This window comes from Oryza sativa, chromosome 7 (assembly GCF_034140825.1).
Source record: "Oryza sativa Japonica Group chromosome 7, ASM3414082v1".
NCBI classification, from domain to species: domain Eukaryota; kingdom Viridiplantae; phylum Streptophyta; class Magnoliopsida; order Poales; family Poaceae; genus Oryza; species Oryza sativa.
Window position 1 is genome coordinate 3,949,609 of NC_089041.1, and position 16,223 is coordinate 3,965,831.

A 16,223-nucleotide genomic window follows, 5' to 3' on the forward strand; every position below is an offset into this window, starting at 1 on the left:
CTCTTTGATTTATTTATTTACAGTTGGGAAACCCAGAAGTAGATTTTTTTTTTGGACGGCAGGAGTACTGGATAAGAATTCCTGTCGTATATGTAGCATAATTACACTTTTCTGCATTAGAAATAATGGTAAATGAATAAATTATTAATAAAGTTTGAACCGGTAGTTCGATCGATGATCTAGCGGTTAGACCGGTGAACCAGATGCTTGACCGGGTTGACCTCCGGCCCGTTGTTTTACACTTTGCTTTTTCATTAAAAAAATATGGCGACCGGTGAACGAGCACTTAGGACAGCTGTAGTGTGTGTTCTGAGAGTTCTGTTCATACCAGTTGAACAAAGCTTTCCTCACATGAAAATAAAACTCAATCTCACCTTTCCTCTCGCTCTCACATCCGGCAGCAACAAATATATTTTTTATTTTTATGATTTGTGTTCGACCTCTCGTTTGAAGTCGCTTTTTCATCTGACCCAAACCATTAGCTCCTCACAATGTGCACGGTTCTTTTTTTGTTTTTGGTTAAAATCGATTTTAGGTTCACACTGGAGTTGGTCTTATAGGGAGAGAGCTTTGGCACTGGTGAAGACTTGATTTTTTTTTTCTAAAACAGTACTAGCCATGGCTGTCTTCGGATGTGATGGCTGTACCTGCGCAGCACCAGCAGCTGCAGCTCTCTCAGGGACAACCGTCGTATTTTTCATAAAAAAATAGTCAATACATATTTACTCCCTCCATCCCAAAAAAAGATAAACCATGGGTTCTCGTGCTAATGTTTGACTGTCCGTCTTATATGAATTTTTTTTATAATTAGTATTTTCGTTGTTGTTAGATGATAAAACATGATTAATACTTTATGTGTGACTTATCTTTTTAATTGTTTTCATAATTTTTTCAAATAAGACGGACGGTCAAACGTTGGACACGGAAACCAGGGTTTGCCTTTTTTTGGGACGGAGGGAGTACACTGCAAGTCCTTAAAATTAAATGTGTATTTACAATTACATGTGTAAGTCTCAAAATTACATATGTAATTAGCAGGATGTAATTATGGTGTAACTAAATTAATATGAAGTATCAATCATTACTTTGATCTATCTGTCAAATCAATACGCCTGCCTAGTGTTATAGTGCTAGAGGATGATAAGGACAAAGCGCAACAGAGTAAAGATGGCGCACCCGAGTAAAGATGAAGAAAATCAGTAAAGCATGTGTGGCTAATGCCACGTGAGCACGAATCTCCGTGACAATCCTAAGGCCAAACTGTCGCCACAACTATTGCGAATCCGTTCTATAACATGCCCACCAACCCGCGATCCCGGCGCACGCACAACTGTCTCTGCCAATTCCGCCCGCCGCCCCTCTCTAAGTCTCTACTCTCTTCCAGTTCCGCTGCCGGTCGCCGGCGACCTCTCGCAAACATGGAGATCGCCTCCTCCCCAGTCGTCCCAGATGGAGATCTTCCGCCGGTTCCCCACCATGGACGTGCAAGCACTTCGCCGTCCATTGCCGTTCATCTGTCACCTCCCTCGTCTCCAGCAGTTGTGCCATCGACTTCTGCGGCAGCATCTCCTCAGCCATCTGTTTCACCTGCTGCAGCGTCGGCTCTTTCACAATCTGCTCCAGCCTTGGCAGCTGCACCTCCACAACCACCAAACGCAGAGGTTTTCTTCTCACCGTCCTCTTCTCCTGGTTAACTTGCCAGATTTAGAGCTCGTTCACTTTGCTACTATTTTCAACCTTATCATTTTTTTTTGCAAAGTTATCAAAAAAAAATGGCTACATTTAGTTTGTTGCCAAATTTTGATAAGTACGTATGAAATTTTGTCAAAATTTGATAACCTTGCTAAAATTTTGATAACCTTACCAAAATTTGACAATGTCAAAACTTGATAAGATTGAAATGGAAGCAAAGTGAACAAGCTCTTAGTGATTCATCCTGGAAAGAAAAAAAAACCTTTCTCCTTCGGGGCTATTATACTTTTACTCCTATTTTAAAGTTCAATTATAATTTTGCTCTTATCTTTTAGGGGTTAGCATTTCGATTTGCATTTTGGCCTCTGCTTTTCTGAAACGGAGCAGAGATTTGCCCTTTGTTTTGGATGGATGATGGTGTTAAGTCGAGCACGAAAATACATATATGCCTTTACTTATTGCATATTTACCCCTACCTGTAGATATCACTGGTGTTTTCACCCATATTTTGCACATAAAGCTGCAAACTGTTTTGAGCTTAAATTTTTTGAAATAATTTAAATCTTATCATATTTTTGACAAACTTTGACAAATATGATAGTTTTGGTATAATTTGAATATAGTTTTGGCAGAATTTGACACAACTAGCACTAGCACTCACTTGGTGGTTAGTCAAAGATTAATCTTTTTCTCTAATCGCCTCGATCAGCAGTTATGAATGCAAATTACATGACAGCAATGAAGAGACAATCAACACTAATCTTCCTCTCACGCCGTGCTGGTCCGCACTAGTCAACAGGGCAAGCGAAGGAGGAATCCACCTTGGCAAACCTTCTGTTGTGCCCTATCGAGGAGCCACCCCGCCCCGCCTGCTGCTCGCGTCGAGAGGCTTCCGCCGCCGCCGGAGTGGTCGCCGCGCCGAGGAACCGCCGCCGCCGCCGCATCGAGGAGTTGTCGAAGCGACCTGCTGCTCGATCGCGTCGAGTATATGCCTCCGCATCAGGGAGTCGTCGCCGCGACCTGCTGATTTCGTCGAGGAGCCGCCGCCGCCGCCGCCTGGTGCTCGTGACGCCGCGCTAGCAATGGCCGGAGCCACCGTCGCCGCCTGCTCCATCTCCCCATAGGATTTTGGAATGGGAACGATGGGGTCTTGGGGACACATACTCATGGGTAGAAGAGTACTCCCATATTTCTTAAACCATTTTTTTTCTTTTCCATTTCTATTTCTTTTAACTCAATACCATGGGACCGACCTAACTATCATCTATAGTAGGGGCAAACGGTTACTTCATTTGAAAAAAATAAAAATGAATTCGTAAAATTGAAAGTTAGGGCAACACAATTCTTCCTTCTTTATATCACACTCATGCATATAATCGAGTTATATATCTACTGTTCCAGGGATCATTTACACGAGAGGTGTTTCTGTTCACCACATCAGGCAGCATCTTTGTGGGACTCGCTGCGCTCACCAAAGTCATCACCAATGGCTGGCCGCCGGTTGCCAGGACACTCTTCGCGCCATTCGCTGTCTGCAGGGGCAGATCTAGAAAAATATAGTAGTAGGGGCTGAACAAACTACATCAGTATAAATTGAACCTCTAGTCTCCATATCCTATAAATCTATGGGAAAAATATTAGTGGGGGCTTAGGGGGGTCTCCACTGTCCCGGGGGCGGTAGTGGGGTCTCAAGACCCCTCCGCCCCCATTGTGGATCCGCCCCTGGCTGTCTGCGTGATGATCCTTCTAGCAGCAGGCTCGATTGCAACCACCACCATGTCAGACCGTCCTAAACTGCATTTCCTGGCGAAAGTTGCAGCGAGACTTTCCCTTATTCTAGCTATCATGATGCTAGAGATCCCATTCATTCAGATGGCTGCAGGATTATCTGCCCTTGTGTTCGCGCCGATTCTTATGGTGATTACGCTCATTATACTGGGATGTATCTGGTGGTGGAGCGAGCCTGAAATTGTGTGCAGGTTGATGAACTCACTGTTTTGTCGACACCGTCAGGTTCAGGTTATTCCTGAGCCCGCTGCCGACAATGTGTGAAGAACCGAAGAAATCAAACTTCAGGTAAGTGTTGGCTTTCTGTTAACTTCATCGAGATTGTGAATTTTGTGATTCATTTCTGAACCTGTACGCCCAACCCAAACAATTTTTTTACCAGGTCGAAATATAATGGAAGGGGTGGTGGTTTTACATGAGACTATACATGAGACCATGAGTTTTACAAGAAACATATGATGGGGTTATTTTTAAAATTAATTTTGAAAAAGCTTATGATAAAGTTAAATAGTAATTCCTCCGACAAACATTATACATGAAGGGTTTTTCTCAGCCGTGGTGTCACTGATTTCTAAAATGGTTAAAGGGGGAAGTGTCCGTATAAAAGTCAATGATGACTTGGGTAATAATTTTCAAACGCACAAAGGCTTACAACAAGGAGATCAAATGTCGCATATACTTTTCAATATTATGATTGATATGTTAGCGATTCTCATTGAGCGAGCTAAATTCGATGGTTAAATTAGAGGAGCCATTCCACATTTAGTGTAGGATGGTTTGTCCATTTTACAATATATCGATGATACATTAATCCTATGTGTGTTCGAACAATTCTCAGGGCTAAAAATTAACTTTCATAAAAGTGAGATTTTGCTTTGGGAAAGCCAAGGAAGTGGATGATCAATATAGACAACCTGTTCTATATAGTAATTTTTTTTGGGGGGGGGGTGGCAAACACTGTTCTTTCTGCTATGCGTAAGAGACAATCTAACATGTTTTCTTTGAGTGTCATGTTGCTTAGTTTATTTGGAGATGTGTGGTTTTTTTTGCTTTTAATATCCCTTCACCCCGTAACGCGAAAAATATTTTTGTTAATTGGCTTAGAGGGGTACCTAGGTCTATTAAAAAAATTATTCTAATTGGAGTTAGTGCTGTACGTTAGGCAATTTGATGTTTTTGTAATAATAAAGTTTTTAATACTAAACAATTATCTAACTGTATACAGGTTATCTTCATGTCTTTCTATTGGCTTCATTTTTTTTTCTACGATGCTACCACATGAGGAGCATGATACTGCGCACAATGGTGCTACACTCTTGGAATCGGTAGCCAAGGGTCTCTAATTCCATTCTAGGTGGCGTAGTCCATTAGAATTGCTAGCTAAAAATCTATGTGGTTTAACGCTAGCTAATAATAAAGGAGAATTGAGAATTTTTCCCATCACTTTGTTTCTCATTTTGATTTATTTAATAATGTTTTTAAGAAACTTATGGTTGTGTGTCTTATGACAGAAGTCGAAGATGTAATCCATTTCCATAATAAATTTTCTTTTTGTCAATCTATACTTAAACCGTGGAAGAAGACTGAATAATTAAGGGGCAATTTTGTTCTGCCCCTACTTTAATATTTAATATTGATTTTACCCTTATTTTTTAGGTTTTCGTTTTTTGTCCTCATTTTTTTTAATGAAGCCACGTTTTGCCCCTATTATGGATGGCCAAGTTAACGGTGTTATAAATTGGTAAAATGACATTCATACCCTTACTTCTTGTTGCACATTTGCTTCCGTATCTATTCATTAATTATGTTTTTCCCCATATTTTTGTACATGTAGCTTGGAACTTTATTTTTTATGAAGATATCTAAAGTCAAATGATTTTTTGACGAACTTTGATGAATATAACAATGTGGACAGCATATGAAAATAATTGTAACATGGTCAGATTTAGAAGTTGACACAATTTTGACAGAATTCGGAAAAAAAAAATAGTGAACTGAAGGATAGCACTGGTGACCCAACGATTTGCGAAAATAACATGCTCAACATAGCATGTTTGAGATTCATGAACCTGCTTCCTTTGTAGCAAGTCCGCTTTACACATTCATGGACAGCTTGCTTACAAGAGGAATGGCGCTACGAAGCTCGGTCAAGGAATACTCCAAGGGATTGTGAAGTACTCTCTCCGTATTTTAATGTACGACGCCGTTGACTTTTTAACAAACGTTTGACCTTTTGTCTTAATAAAAAAATTATGTAATTATTATTTATTTTACTGTGACTTGATTTATCACCAAATATTCTTTAAGTATGACATAAGTATTTTTGTATTTGCATAAAAAATTTAAATAAGACGAATGGTCAAACGTTAGTTAAAAAGTCAACGGCGTCATATATTAAAATACGGGAGTATCAGATACAGGGTCACGTATCGCACTCACCGTGGTCGACAGGAGCAATGGCCGTCGTAGTGCGGAGGCTACACAGCGTGCACCGCGTCACGCTCAGCCACTCCAGCGCCGATCACTCCGGCAGCCGTCACTGCAGCCCCACAGCCTCCTACCTCTCCCCGTCGCTGGCCCGTAGCCTCCTACTCCCCGCGCACCGTAGCCCCTGCCGACCGCCGCCGTGGCCTCCTGCGCGTAGCCGCCGGCCTCCCCTCTTCACCGTGCGCCCGCCGCCGCAACTTCCTGCCTGCCTCTGCGGCCTCCTGCCCGTCGCCCTCCCGGCCGAGCCGCCGCCGCCGGGTTTCCTAAACGCCACCGGAGCCTCCTGCCCGTCGCCGCCTGCTGCAACCTGCAAGCCGGGACGCCGCCGCCAGGGATGGGGGATTGAGGATTGGAGATAAGGTTTTGGGCAGCGATTTGGCTTCCTTACTTTGCAAAATAGCTAGGGGTATAAAGGTAATTCAATAATTTGCAAAATCATTATTTCTTTTCTTTTCTATTTCTTTACAGCAACAATTTCGGCACCATTAACTTCGGTGAAAAACAGGGTAGACGCTTTGTCTATTTAAAAAACCAGGGATAAAAAGCGAAAACCTAAAAAACCGAGGGTAAAATTATATTAAAATAGAGGCAATAACGAAATTGTCTCAATAATTAAAGTTGTTGGCATCGCTATATATTATACTAGGTGAAACCCCGCGCATTGCTGCGGGAATTTAGTATGATAACAATAAAAAAAATAACATATAAGATAGCTAGATAACATCAGATTAAGTAAATTAATGTGGTTTATGATAATTTAAATTTAAATAGTATGTAGAATGGTGATTCAAACGTAAAAAGTAAGCTGGTATGACTTTATGGAAGAAGAAAAGTAGGGAGATATATTAATCATCTAAAGACTAAAAACAATTGATGTGATATGACTTAATTAGAGGAAAAAAAGAGAAAGATAATTTGGACCATAGATTAATCATTTAAGCACTGACTAAGTGAGAATGACCTATATACTTTATATCATAAAACATAATAAAGATATACATTGAAACATTATGTGAATTATGTTGGATGATAATTTAACATGTTTGTATTTTAAAAGCTCTTAAATTATAAAAACTATAAATATATAGCATGTTTGTATGATGTTTAAATGTGATGAGTGTTAGTGGATGATGATGTGACATCTTGTTAATTAGTGGATGATGATGTGACATCTTGTTAGTGGATGATGATGTGGCATCTTTGCATGTCAAGCTTAAGAAGTTAGTGGGAGATAACTTTATAGGAAGATAGGATTGGTGCAATAAGAGAAGAGGACTTTTTTCGGTCTTCTCGTCTCTTTGCGTCTCTCATTTCCTCTCTCTCCAGTGCTCTGCCGCCGCCGGCATGCCGAGCGGCTACGATGGGGCCGTATATGTCATGGATATTACCTGAAAGGTAAGTTACTAAATCAGTCTAAGAGTTAATGAGTACTTATGAATTTCATCTTAAGGATATCTTTGAAAAATTTGAGGATTCCCGACTTCACTGAAAGTCTAGAACTTCTGAATTTATTTCTGTGTTTCGAGAGGAACATATTAGTTGTCGATAGATTTTCAGTACCTTTTTTTTCTGCATTTGTGCTAAAGGAGATTTTCAGATCTAATGGTTTGTTTTCTTACTGTTCAGAAGCATCTCTGTGCTTGGCTGCTCGCCAACTCGCCGTAGCCGTCGCATATACAAATTACAGGCTGATGGAGCAGCAGCATGCGCAAGAAGTAGAGACATGGGTTATGTTACCGGAATAAGTTCACTCTGACTCCCTTAACTATTGACCAAATCTGTTTCGTATCCCTAAACCACACTATCGGATAACTCGACCCCTTAACTATTAAAATCAGTGCAATTTGACTCTTTCGATGGTTTCGCTGACATAGCGCCTACGTGGCAGTATTGACCTGGTCTTCGTTCCACATGGCATTGACATGAAACTTAGGTAGCATTAGAACTAAAAAAAAAAAAGTGTTTGACCTATTTGTCATTCACAAAAGAGTATGTATGGGACCCACGTATCATGCTCTATCTTCTTCCTTCTTCCTCCTCCCTCTCTCTCTTTCTCTTCCCTTCGGCGAGCGTGGGACGGGGGCCAACAACGGTAGGAGGGCGGGCGGGCGAGGGCCGGATCCCCTTTGCGAGCCCACAACTTCGAGTCACCACAGCGATGCCGTTCCTCGCCATCGCCGAGTTCTGCGTCGGCCGTCGCCGCTCGGGCGCTCGATTCCCTCTCTTTCAGTCCCCAGTCAACCCAGCCACCGCCACAATCGAGTTCCTCTCTTCCCAGCAATGCCATTCCACCCCTCGCTGGCGCCCAATCGCCACCATAGTCGAAACCCCCCAAATCCGGTCTCTGTCGATCGCCATTGCCGAGATCGAGCCGTGACTTGCCGCTACAATCCATCCCCTTTGGAAGCAGCGGCGAAGAGCGGCCTCCCTCCTCTCTCCTGTGGTCAGGGCGGCGTGTCCATCAGAGGTTGGGAAGGAGCGGAAGGCGGCGGTGAAGAGCGGAAGGCACATAAGGACGAAGGCGGTGGCCACCGCTCTTCCCAAACGCCGTTCTACCGCTGTTGCTGCTATCCAGCAGCAGTATCTAGCTTCCGATCAAAGCTACTCCCTCAATCCTAAAATATAAACATTTTTAGCATAGTGACAAGTCAAATTATTTTAACTTTGACTATTGATAGCAAACAAATAAAAAAGATTAATCATATAAAATTGATGTTACTAGATTTATCATTAAATAAACTATCATAATATGCAACTCTTTTTATTTAAAACATTTTACTTTTATAGATATTGTTGGTCAAAGTACCATTTCAGAGACCATGTCAGAGTCCAAAAGTTGTTATATTTTAGGACGAATGGAGTAATATAGTTTTAAAAAAACAGAGCCAATATTGATTGGCACTGAATGCAAAGTGACTCCCTCTTACGGTTCAGGAATCGGGAATCCTCAGTTCCGTTGCATTGTTCTTTTTTCCTTGTTTGATCGGACGGTCTATGTTGCTTGTCCTTTTTTTTTTTCCTCATTGGCATCCAACGGTGCATTTTATTTTCATGACGTGGCTCATTCCAATATCATCTTTGGTTTCACTTTTCACTAGTGAAAATGTCATTATCCATTCTGGAAAATAAAACGACTATACATATTCTGTCACTGCACACTATTTTACCGACAAATTGGAGATGTTAACCGATTGATTCAGGGATCTTTTACCTGGGACCGGGAGGTGTTTCTGTTCACCGTAACAATCGGCATCTTCCTCGCACTCGCGGCCCTCGCCATGATCATGACCAACGGCTGGCCGATGGTCTACAGGACACTCTTCGCACCTTTCTCTGTCTGTGTGATCATCCTCCTAGCAGCTGGTTTTTGAACAGGAAGAAGGACTACAAGGATGGGAGGTTCTCTCAGGTTGTTTCTAACGCTCTGGACATGAAGCTCAGGGATGACCTTGAGAGGCTGAAGAAGATCAGGTGATTTCTGATTAATTTGTGCTCACGTACCACATTTTTTAGGTTCATGGTAACTTGCATGTGTAGGGTAGATTTATCTTTTCATGCTTTTGTTGCACTGATAAGTTGTTTCATGCTTTGTTACATTCGTAAAAAAAAAAAGCTAAATTTGTGCGGTTTTAGTGAGATGTTTACTGCATCAATCATGGGCAAATGGGAATGAATCATCTCTGGTTAAATCATATATCCATTTGTGTTATGGTGAAATTCCTAGCTAAGTATGTACTGTTCATGTCATCAGTCATTCTCAACCAAGATTGTCAGTATCCCGATACGTATCCTAGTATCTTACGATACTACGATCCTACCAAGCCGAAACGATACCGATCCCACCTAGTATCCTAATTTTCATAGTATCTCCATCCTACTATTCATTACTACACGATCCTACGAAATCTTAGGTGGTATCTCGATTCTACGATCCCTACGATACTACAAAATATTATTTAAAATAACATGGTTTGAAAATAATATAAATAAATATGCTCAAATTTTTATAAAAATCAGTTAAATATATCAAAACCAACGTGGTTTCTCTCGATAAATGTCTCTATTTGCATGACATATATCATTACTATATTTTTTTATATAGAATGGCTATATATAATTAATATAAATATTAATTAAACTTAAAAAAAGAAAATATCATAGTATCCCGATACTACGATACGATATTACTTTGAGCAAAACGATACTACCTAGTATCCCGATCCTGACAACATTGTTCTCAACCAGCTAGTGGTGTGAACTTGGTTTAAATCATATTCTTTCGTTATTTGAGGCCTTGGACCGAGTACTTTTTGTATTCTCACAGTTGAACAAATTGCGCTTTGATTTCATTTGAACTACTACGATTAATTGTAATCGAACCATATCTTTTTGTAATTCAGGAACCACCGTGGTCTCCGTCACTACTGGGGTCTCCGTGTCCGTGGTCAGCACACCAAGACTACTGGCAGGAGGGGAAAGACTGTCGGTGTCTCCAAGAAGAGATAAATTCCATGCCCATCAGCACAGCAAATATGCATTTTGCTTATCTTATGAGCGTTTTAATGATGTCAGTCTTGATAGGCAGTTTTGTTGGATGATGCTTTTGTCAACTTTTATACTCCGATATTGTAACTTGGTTGTTTGGTACTGCGAATTTCTGAAGCCTAATTTTTTACTGGATGTGTTTCTGGTGCAAGTTATGTTTCCATATTTCATTGCTTGCCACAGTTGATTTGCTGTTTCAACTCACACGGTCAGCGAGAAGGCGAGAACCATTGGAATCGAGCTCAATTCTCACACAAGAAAAGAGATTTTGCCTTGCCAATCTTTCCGGCAGCTTCTCTGATTCTCTTCTCATCCTTTTATGCTCGGTTAATCCCTTTTATATGGAGTTCGAAAGAGATTCGGACATATTGCTATAGATTTACCTCTTCAGTTTTCGTCTGCAGTACTTTCATTTTTGGGAAAAAAGAGGGGATCAGGTGTCATTTTTGGGAAAAAAGGAGGGGGGTCAGGAAGAGGGGATCAGGTTTCATTTTTGGGAAAAAAAAGGAGGGGATCAGGAGGGACTATTTGCCACTCTTTGATGGCATAACGACAATAATAATACTCCCATTTTAGAGTTATTATTAAGAAATAGAAGTGAGTAGTGTAGGGTTGTGATTAGATGAATAGTGAATATAAGAAGTTTTAGAGTTTGGATACGGTTATTAAGAAAGTAGATAAAGTGAGTGGTGGAGGGTTGTGATTGGATGAATAGTGGAGGGTTACTAAGAAAGTAGATAGAAGTGAGTGGTGGAGGGTTGTAATTGATTGGGAAAAGAATGTTGGTGGAGAAGTTGTTATATTTTTGAACAAATCATAAAGAAAGTTGTTATATTTTGAGATGGTGGGAATAATAATTTTGGGACAATAACGACAATAATACGGAGGGAGACAGGCAGTAACAAAACGGGCAGATCGTAGTTTTTGGCTTTTTGCGGACTGGTTGTGGCAGAAACAGTATCGGTTCGATAAGCGGCTTGTGGGTATTGGGATTCGCGACGATGAACGAACCAAGACGGACGAACATCAACAGAGCCCCACTGCGGCATTGCCACTAACCCTTGTAACGTCACGGCCTCACAAGCCGACCAGTCGATCTTTTCTATTTTTCTTTAGAAAAAAAAAGCCTCACAAGCCGACCAGTCGACCCGTGTGTTGCAACGGAAAAAAAAAATAAAATTACAATAAACATTAGATGATAAGCCAAGAAACATTTGACCCCATTGTTTCTCTTATTTGGGGAATAAGCCAAATGGTATATTTACAACCGAAAAATAATTTGTGAATAAAACTTTTATATACGTGTTTTTAGCTATCTAAAAGTAAATGTTGAAAAATAAACTTCAATGAAAACCCTCAAAATAACATGTGAGCTCTTATGTGTCTATGACATGTGGATCGGCAAATCATTTATCACCATCCGTAAGAGTGGCAAATAATTAATTATTCCCCCCCATTTCTCCAACCATGTCTACTACTCGAGGTCATCCGCTCGAAGCACCCTGAATTGGGCGGACTACGGACGGGCGGGCGCGCAAGCAGGACTACGGACGAAATCAGAATCGAGCCGACGCAGCAACCAGATGCACGCAGATAACGTGCTAACTCTTCGGTAAAGTGATACCCCGCGCTTCGCTGGGGTTCATGGATGAGTATATCTTAAATATTGTTGAAACGATGAAAGTTGAAATGTTAATAAAATAATAAGGAAGATGATTTGTAGATGATGTATCATGCTTGCATGGGATAGTAATTGCTAGTTAGTGAATATGTGTCATATTTGCATGGGATTTAAAATAAGTTAGAATAGTAAGTGCTAGTGAGTGAGAATGTGGCATGCTTACATGGGATTTTAAATGGGTTTGAATAATAATTGCTAATGGGTGATGATGTGATATGCTTGCATGTTAAGCTTTAGCTTCTAATAATTGTTAGTGGGTATCAACTATATAGAAAGTATACATCGGGCAGCTGATGTTACGGCGGAAGAAAAGGTGTGTGATTAAGGAATCATATTCAATTTTTATAATAGGTTAAGATTTTTTAAATTTTTTATTACAAATTTTAGAAAAGTATTTTTGTTTTGAAAATTTACAAATCTAGACGTTTAAAAATTAAGGGTGTTAAGGGACCTAAATGCAAAAATTTTATTTGTATTCGAACCCTTTTCACGGGTTTCAATTGCTTAAAAGCTAATAATGCTTATTTGACACTCTAAACCGGAGCGAATCCAAGACCAGATTGAAGGAGGAACTTATCTCTTTCCTTCTTCTTCGGTCCCCATACTCTTTATTTTTTCCCTCTTCTTCCCCTTTTATCTCTCCTTCTATCAAGGCTGATCCAGCGGGGTAGGGGGCTCGAGTCCCCCCACACCCATGCTGGATTTGCCCCTGACTCCAAATGATTTTAAATGGAAAAGTAATAAACTACAAAGTTATAGAACTCATCTAGATCTACGTCTTTTATATAAAGTTTATCTTTATCCAATATTGTTTGAAATGTTGGTTTGAGATTTTTTAAATAAGTTTTAGATTTTGTAACAAATATTCGGACATCTAAACGATCTTAAATGAAAAGGTTGTTAATTACAGAGTTGTAGATCTTCTCTAGCTCTAAAATTTTGATATAAATTAATTTCATCCGGATTTATTTGATATAGTTTTAAATTGTAAAATCATAGAGGTAACAAGCAATGATGAAAAATTTGCATTTAGATTGCTTAACGCTCTCTGGAAGGATGATTTTTAAAAACACCCCTAAAGGGCGTGGGACGACTAGATTTGTAAATTTTTGGAATGAAAAATTACGTTTGTAAATATTTAAATAAAAAAATGTAAAAAAAAAAAAACCTTTTCTAACGGTTCACCCCTAGAGGATTCCGTGCGTTCTGTCATTATTAGCAAACATGACAGTATCATTATAGGGTTCATCATCCCTTGACAAAACGAGAGGAACGAGAGGATTCCGTGCGTTGTCATTATAATTAGCAAATACTAGATATTACCCCGCGCGTTGCTGCGGAACTTTGTGGGAACAAAATATTCTGACAAAGGGGTAACATGAAAATAAAATGGAAATCTTACAGGGTCATCTATAAGCTTATGATTTTCTTATAAAAAAAAACACGGTAGAAAGGAAAGGAGTAAAAAGTAATGTCCAGGTGAATTTAATTAGGTATTACATAAATAAAACAGTTGGTAAATACACAGATTGGGAACTTGGTGTATTTAGGGATGAATATAGTTGCACCAACTTGATGAATCTTTCAATGTTTGACAAAATATTCAATTGTGCTATTACAAAGAACATTCTTTATACTCCAGCCAGAAAGAAATATGAAGAATTTAGTTACATGAATGCAAATACGATCATCATGTAGCAATGAAAAATTAGTAAGGACAGTTGAAAAATTAGGGTCTAATATGTATCTAAAATCTGATAGTATAGTTATAGAAGGAACTGTTTGTACCTTTGCAAAGCAAGTATATATCTTAGGATGGGCATATAATAAAATATATGGAAAGTCGCTGCTTGTACCTAAAATTTGTGATGACCATAAACAAACATGAGGCGAGGCAATTATGATTACCCAATATATTGCTTCAGCGGCTGATTTGGATGGAAAATGTCATGGGGGCTGATCTTAGCGGTAGCCCATAGCTGCTGCTACAGCAATAGCAAGCAATCTAGTACTGGCAATGATCTGCAACCGAAATTCAGAAAAAAAAATCAAATTATAGCTGCAAGCACGCGTCAGTAATGTAAAATTGTTATACATACCCGTTATCCTCATAGAATGAATGATCTCCTTATCTTTCCAGTGGAGGAAAAATAGTTTGAGTAATTATTAAACCTATCTAAGTTTGTCTCTTTTTCTTATCTTCCTGAAATTAGTGCAAAGCTGTTCTGCATTGCAACTACTATGTACAGTTACTTTCAGTACCATAATTAAGTCCACACTGAATCAACCTCTTGGCCCTAAAACTTGTTTGGGTCAGCAGCAAATGCAATGGTCAGCAAACAACAGACAGCAGGCTGGAACACATCAAAATATGGTTCTAACTTATATAAACCAATAATTCTGCAGTGGTTAGTCAGCAGCACAACTCACAACATGCAGGCATAATGATATGCATGGAGCAAAATGGGCAAACATGTGCGTGCGTGTGTGCGTACTGCGTGCTACTCCCACAGAGGCATTTCCACAAACACGCCACGCGCGTTCAGAGGAAACACACGAAATTGAGCTTGCAGTTACAGGCACATGCAAGGTCAGAAAAGCAGTACAATCCTGACCTCAGAGGACGGCGCCGGACCTAGGAAACCGCCATCACAGCACCTGCACTGGCTGGCTGCTGCTACAGCAATAGCAAGCAATCTAGTAGTGGCAATGATCTGCAACCGAAATTCAGAAAAAAAAAAATATCAAATTATAACTGCAAGCACGCGTCAGTAATGTAAAATTGTTATGCATACCAGTTATCCTCATAAAATGAATGATCTCCTTATATACTATAAATAAATTTCAATCGGGATGGTAAAAACCTAAAGAAGAGCCAAAACAAAACCATTCTCTCTGTTTTTTTTTTAATTAATTCTTCAATAATCTGAGAGATAACAGAAACATATCAATCTAGCTTGACTAAAAGAAGAAGCCAATAGATTGGATATTTGGATGAGATATATATGATTCAAGAAGAGGAAGAAGAATACCTTTGGGAGGTGAATATACACCCATACGGTTTCAAGGTGAAGGAGCAGCATAAGATATACTATTTCAGAGGAGGGAGAGGTTGAGAAAGCCAATCGAACTATGATTTCCGCTGAGGGAGAAGCCGTGGGAAGCGATTTGAAGTAAGGGAATGGGGCTCGACAGCCATGAAGCCTGCGGTGGCAGCGGTTTTGAAGTGCCGGGGGGAGGAGAAGCGCCGGGGGGAGGGGGTTGGAGGAGAAGCGGCGCGGGGATGCGAGAGTGGCCGGTGGCGGGCCCGCGCCTCGCGCGTGCGTGACTGGGGAAGGAAGCGAGAGCGGTCGACGGCGGGCCCGCGCCTGGGAGGAAGCGAGAGCGTCGCGCGGACTGGTGGGGAAGGGAGGAGTCGCGCGCCCGGCGGCAGCGGCGGAGAATCTGGCGCTCGGTGGAGGAGGGAGGCAGCGCTTGGAGGAGGAACGCATCTAACCGTTTGTAGCAGCTGATCGAACGGCTGGAGTTAAAAGGGTGACGTGGCTTCACCAGAACTCAGCAAAATCCTAATAACTACACCTCTCGTTTTGTTAAGGATGACACTGTCACCACCCTTAAACAAGAGGTTCCTTACACGCTCGGACTGAATGCCAAGCAGTGGCGGATTCAAAAATTTTCATAAAACTGGGCAAGTCTAACAACAAATGAGGTATATACAAGCCTATATAATTTATAGATAACTTTAGTATGAACATTTGTTTTAAAAGTTTGTGTTGAGCGCGCTTGCTGCTATACTAGTTGCATTGTATATACTCCCTCCGTTTTTTAATAGATGACGTCGTTGACTTTTTCTCACATGTTTGATCATTCGTCTTATTCAAAAATTTTATACAAATGTATAAGTTACAAATCACACTTAAAGTACTATGAGTGATAAAATAACTCATAACAAAATAAATTATAATTACGTAAATTTTTTAAATAAGACGAATGGTCAAACATGTGAGAAAAAGTCAACGGCGTCATCTAT

At 40.3% G+C, this 16,223-nt stretch overlaps 2 long non-coding RNA genes and 1 other non-coding gene across 6 annotated transcripts; 2 read left to right on the plus strand and 1 right to left on the minus strand.

Annotated features, from left to right (window-relative positions):
• Window positions 1-1,279: 1,279 nt before the first annotated feature.
• On the plus strand, window positions 1,280-7,838 carry LOC107281552 (uncharacterized). 4 transcript variants are annotated; one of them, XR_010742745.1, is made up of 5 exons: window positions 1,285-1,661; window positions 3,094-3,768; window positions 4,706-6,381; window positions 7,294-7,362; window positions 7,594-7,838. It is a non-coding gene; the product is annotated as an uncharacterized lncRNA (long non-coding RNA). The 4 variants fall into 4 exon arrangements; XR_010742746.1 differs by having other exon boundaries at window positions 1,280-1,661; window positions 2,485-3,768; window positions 4,706-7,362; XR_010742744.1 differs by having other exon boundaries at window positions 1,281-1,661; window positions 4,706-7,362.
• A 1,463-nt stretch (window positions 7,839-9,301) lies between these two features.
• Window positions 9,302-10,640, plus strand: LOC107277000 (uncharacterized). Its single transcript, XR_010742748.1, has 2 exons — window positions 9,302-9,438; window positions 10,368-10,640. It is a non-coding gene; the product is annotated as an uncharacterized protein (transcript).
• A 3,015-nt stretch (window positions 10,641-13,655) lies between these two features.
• On the minus strand, window positions 13,656-15,662 carry LOC136357174 (uncharacterized). The gene is made up of 3 exons (XR_010742350.1): window positions 15,226-15,662; window positions 14,293-14,907; window positions 13,656-14,215 (listed from the first exon to the last, which is right to left on the minus strand). It is a non-coding gene; the product is annotated as an uncharacterized lncRNA (long non-coding RNA).
• Between the last annotated feature and the right edge of the window lie 561 nt (window positions 15,663-16,223).